Consider the following 6,000-nt stretch of genomic DNA (forward strand, 5'->3'; position numbering starts at 1 on the left):
TTCAAGTAAGAAAAGCTTAAAGTTATGTGACTTTTTTAAATACTATAAATAATTAATTGGTGCATGTATTTTATTGTTTATTTTGTATTTGTCATTTTTAGATAGTAGCAAATGCATTATCAAATTTTAAAAAGCTGCGGAATCTGTTAGCGCTGCAGAATCTGTTGGCGCTCTACAAATAACCGATAATAATAATAATAAAAATCAGTTAAGTAACCCGTCTCTGAAATCAAAATTGTGAGTTGTTTTCAAATATATTTGATATTAATTTTGTTGGATGTTTTATTTCTCTTCTTTTCTGCATAAAATTCAAGATGGTGCTAAGTGGCATAACATGTAAAAAATGTGTGGGAAGGAACCAACCACTCAAGTTTTATCAAATAAAAATACCCACAGTACCTATTTCACCAGATTTTGATCAAATAGACAAACCATAAATCCTCTCAGATCATAAAGGTGGGGTGCCCAATGCAATAAAAGCATAAATATTCTCAGCAGTGAGAGGAAATAGTATTGCATTGTTAGGCATACTGATACTTCAATATACAAAGTGAAGAATTTGCCATTAATATAAAACTTAACTTTTATTATAATTATTAAAAACATATTTTGATAAAAAAGGCTTCAATTAAAAATGTATTAAAACATATATAATATACATGAAATCTTCCCTTATGTTAAATCAATTAAACTTAATATACTACTCCAGAGCTCGACAAACTTGGCCAACTAAGTGCCAGTGGTGCCTCAAAAATGGTCTCTGGCGCTAAATTAATTGCAACATGGTTAAATTCCATTCTGAAATTAGATAACCCAGACCAGGAGACCAGGTAGGCTTCACTTTAGGAAGACAGGAACCTGGTAAGACTTCTTAACATCTTTATGGAGGCCCATCAACTCAGTCAGCAGTGTGTTACCCTCTTATTAGATGCTGAAAAGGCATTTGACAAAGTTGATTTGAGTTATATGCTGGCAGTGCTATGTAGATTTAGGTTTTCTGACTTAACCTTCGGGCCTCTATTGCTGCCCTTTAGCTGCGATCCAGGGAGTTAGTTTTTGCTCTTCCCCTTTCTCAATCACTTATGGAAGCTATCAGGATTGCCCCCTATTGCCCCTGTTATTTGCATTGCTAATGGAGCCCCTGGCAGAGGCAATTTTGAGTTCTTAAGATATTGCAGGAGTTTCCTTGCATAATACTTTTTGCTGATGACTTGACTGTGATGGTATCTAAACCAACCTCACCTATTCCAGCTTTATTTGACTTATTAAATGCATTCAGATCTATTAGCTATTACAAACTTAACCTCACAAAAACTAAAGCATATACCATCCATGTACTGGCAGTAGAGCTATCAGATTTGCTGTCTAAATATCCTTTCACCTGGTTGTCTGAAAAAAATAAACATCTCGGAGTATATCTATCTCATAGTATACCAAAAATTATTTTATTTAACTTTGTTTTACTATAACAGAACACACAGACAAGACATTTTTGGATTTCAAAGGTGTGTTTATAATAAAGTAAATAGTGCAGTCAAATTTTTTCTTCTTTGTATAACAGAACATATAAGTCCTTTTGGGACACACTAACGGCTAGATTTGGAGTTTTGTCGGTAACGACCCGAAAAGCTAACGCCGGCTTTTTTCTGGCCGCACCATAAAAATAACTCTGGTATTGAGAGTCCACATAAAGGCTGCGTTAGGCTCCAAAAAAGGAGCGTAGAGCATATTTAACGCAGCTTCAACTCTCGATACCAGAGTTGCTTACGCAAGCGGCCAGCCTCAAAAACGTGCTCGTGCACGATTCCCCCATAGGAAACAATGGGGCTGTTTGAGCTGAAAAAAAAACCTAACACCTGCAAAAAAGCCACGTTCAGCTCCTAACGCAGCCCCATTGTTTGCTATGCGGAAACACTTCCTACGTCTGCACCTAACACTCTAACATGTACCCCGAGTCTAAACACCCCTAACCTTACACTTATTAACCCCTAATCTGCCGCCCCCGCTATCGCTGACCCCTGCATATTATTATTAACCCCTAATCTGCCGCTCCGTAAACCGCCGCTACTTACATTATCCCTATGTACCCCTAATCTGCTGCCCTAACATCGCCGACCCCTATATTATATTTATTAACCCCTAATCTGCCCCCCACAACGTCACCTCCACCTGCCTACACTTATTAACCCCTAATCTGCCGAGCGGACCTGAGCGCTACTATAATAAAGTTATTAACCCCTAATCCGCCTCACTAACCCTATAATAAATAATATTAACCCCTAATCTGCCCTCCCTAACATCGCCGACACCTAACTTCAATTATTAACCCCTAATCTGCCGACTGGAGCTCACCGCTATTCTAATAAATGTATTAACCCCTAAAGCTAAGTCTAACACTAACACCCCCCTAAGTTAAATATAATTTAAATCTAACGAAATTAATTAACTCTTATTAAATAAATTATTCCTATTTAAAGCTAAATACTTACCTGTAAAATAAATCCTAATATAGCTACAATATAAATTATAATTACATTGTAGCTATTTTAGGATTAATATTTATTTTACAGGCAACTTTGTAATTATTTTAACCATGTACAATAGCTATTAAATAGATAAGAACTATTTAATAGTTACCTAGTTAAAATAATAACAAAATTACCTGTAAAATAAATCCTAACCTAAGTTACAATTAAACCTAACACTATACTATAATTAAATAAAATACCTACAATTACCTACAATTAAACCTAACACTACACTATCAATAAATTAATTAAATACAATATGTAAAAATAACTACAATGAAATAAACTAACTAAAGTACAAAAAATAAAAAAGAACTAAGTTACAAAAAATAAAAAAATATTTACAAACATAAGAAAAATATTACAACAATTTTAAACTAATTACACCTACTCTAAGCCCCCTAATAAAATAACAAAGACCCCCAAAATAAAAAATGCCCTACCCTATTCTAAATTACTAAAGTTCAAAGCTCTTTTACCTTACCAGCCCTGAACAGGGCCCTTTGCGGGGCATGCCCCAAGAAGTTCAGCTCTTTTTCCTGTAAAAAAAAACATACAATACCCCCCCCCCAACATTACAACCCACCACCCACATACCCCTAATCTAACCCAAACCCCCCTTAAATAAACCTAACACTAAGCCCCTGAAGATCATCCTACCTTGTCTTCACCTCACCAGGTATCACCGATCCGTCCTGGCTCCAAAATCTCATCCAACCCAAGCGGGGGCTAGACATCCATCATCCGGTGGCTGAAGAGGTCCAGAAGAGGCTCCAAAGTCTTCATCCTATCCGGGAAGAAGAGTAGATCCGGACCGGCAACCATCATCTTCCAAGCGGCATCTTCTATCTTTATCCGATGAGGACCGGCTCCATCCTGAAGACCTCCGACGCGGACCCATCTTCATCCGGCGACGTCCAACTGAAGAATGACGGTTCCTTTAAGGGACGTCATCCAAGATGGCGTCCCTCGAATTCCGATTAGCTAATAGGATTCTATCAGCCAATCGGAATTAAGGTAGGAATATTCTGATTGGCTGATGGAATCAGCCAATCAGAATCAAGATCAATCCGATTGGCTGATCCAATCAGCCAATCAGATTGAGCTCGCATTCTATTGGCTGATCGGAACAGCCAATAGAATGCGAGCTCAATCTGATTGGCTGATTGGATCAGCCAATCGGATTGAACTTGATTCTGATTGGCTGATTCCATCAGCCAATCAGAATATTCCTACCTTAATTCCGATTGGCTGATAGAATCCTATCAGCCAATCGGAATTCGAGGGACGCCATCTTGGATGACGTCCCTTAAAGGAACTGTCATTCTTCAGTTGGACGTCGCCGGATGAAGATGGGTCCGCGTCGGAGGTCTTCAGGATGGAGCCGGTCCTCATCGGATGAAGATAGAAGGTGCCGCTTGGAAGATGATGGTTGCCGGTCCGGATCTACTCTTCTTCCCGGATAGGATGAAGACTTTGGAGCCTCTTCTGGACCTCTTCAGCCACCGGATGATGGATGTCTAGCCCCCGCTTTTTTGGAGCCAGGACGGATCGGTGATACCTGGTGAGGTGAAGACAAGGTAGGATGATCTTCAGGGGCTTAGTGTTAGGTTTATTTAAGGGGGGTTTGGGTTAGATTAGGGGTATGTGGGTGGTGGGTTGTAATGTTGGGGGGGGGGGTATTGTATGTTTTTTTTACAGGAAAAAGAGCTGAACTTCTTGGGGCATGCCCCGCAAAGGGCCCTGTTCAGGGCTGGTAAGGTAAAAGAGCTTTGAACTTTAGTAATTTAGAATAGGGTAGGGCATTTTTTATTTTGGGGGTCTTTGTTATTTTATTAGGGGGCTTAGAGTAGGTGTAATTAGTTTAAAATTGTTGTAATATTTTTCTTATGTTTGTAAATATTTTTTTATTTTTTGTAACTTAGTTCTTTTTTATTTTTTGAACTTTAGTTAGTTTTTTTCATTGTAGTTATTTGTACATATTGTATTTAATTAATTTATTGATAGTGTAGTGTTAGGTTTAATTGTAGGTAATTGTAGGTATTTTATTTAATTTATTTATTGCTAGTGTAGTGTTAGGTTTAATTGTAACTTAGGTTAGGATTTATTTTACAGGTAAATTTGTAATTATTTTAACTAGGTAGCTATTAAATAGGTCTTAACTATTTAATAGCTATTGTACCTGGTTAAAATAATTACAAAGTTGCCTGTAAAATAAATATTAATCCTAAAATAGCTACAATGTAATTATAATTTATATTGTAGCTATATTAGGATTTATTTTACAGGTAAGTATTTAGCTTTAAATAGGAATAATTTATTTAATAAGAGTTAATTAATTTTGTTAGATTTAAATTATATTTAACTTAGGGGGGTGTTAGTGTTAGGGTTAGACTTAGCTTTAGGGGTTAATACATTTATTAGAATAGCGGTGAGCTCCGGTCGGCAGATTAGGGGTTAATGTTTGAAGTTAGGTGTCGGCGATGTTAGGGAGGGCAGATTAGGGGTTAATACTATTTATTATAGGGTTAGTGAGGCGGATTAGGGGTTAATAACTTTATTATAATAGCGGAGCGGTCCGCTCGGCAGATTAGGGGTTAATAAGTGTAGGCAGGTGGAGGCGACGTTGAGGGCGGCAGATTAGGGGTTAATAAATATAATATAGGGGTCGGCGGTGTTAGGGGCAGCAGATTAGGGGTACATAGCTATAATGTAGGTGGCGGCGCTTTGCGGTCGGCAGATTAGGGGTTAATTATTGTAGGTAGCTGGCGGCAACGTTGTGGGGGGCAGGTTAGGGGTTAATAAATATAATACAGGGGTCGGCGGTGTTAGGGGCAGCAGATTAGGGGTACATAGGGATAATTTAGCTGGCGGCGCTTTGCGGTCGGCAGATTAGGGGTTAAAAAAAATAAATCGAGTGTCGGCGATGTGGGGGGACCTCGGTTTAGGGGTACATAGGTAGTTTATGGGTGTTAGTGTACTTTAGAGTACAGTAGTTAAGAGCTTTATGAACCGGCGTTAGCCCAGAAAGCTCTTAACTACTGACTTTTTTCTGCGGCTGGAGTTTTGTCGTTAGATTTCTAACGCTCACTTCAGAAACGACTCTAAATACCGGAGTTAGGAAGATCCCATTAAAAAGATAGGATACGCAATTGACGTAAGGGGATCTGCGGTATGGAAAAGTCGCGGCTGAAAAGTGAGCGTTAGACCCTTTTTCTTCTGTTAAGTGTGATCAGTCCACGGGTCATCATTACTTCTGGGATATTACTCCTCCCCAACAGGAAGTGCAAGAGGATTCACCCAGCAGAGTTGCATATAGCCCCTCCCCTCTACGTCACCCCCAGTCATTCTCTTGCACCCAACGACTAGATAGGATGTGTGAGAGGACTATGGTGATTTTATTTAGTTTTATTTCTTCAATCAAAAGTTTGTTATTTTTTAATAGCACCGGAGCGTGTTATTCCTTCTCTGG

The 6,000-nt window shown here is 38.6% G+C and overlaps 1 protein-coding gene across 2 annotated transcripts in view; it reads left to right on the top strand.

Moving 5' to 3' along the window:
* Positions 1-6,000, top strand: part of OSCP1 (organic solute carrier partner 1) — a 269,469-nt gene that overhangs the window by 87,862 nt on the left and 175,607 nt on the right. The window lies entirely within an intron of this gene.

This window comes from Bombina bombina, chromosome 3 (genome assembly GCF_027579735.1).
Source record: "Bombina bombina isolate aBomBom1 chromosome 3, aBomBom1.pri, whole genome shotgun sequence".
NCBI lineage: Eukaryota > Metazoa > Chordata > Amphibia > Anura > Bombinatoridae > Bombina > Bombina bombina.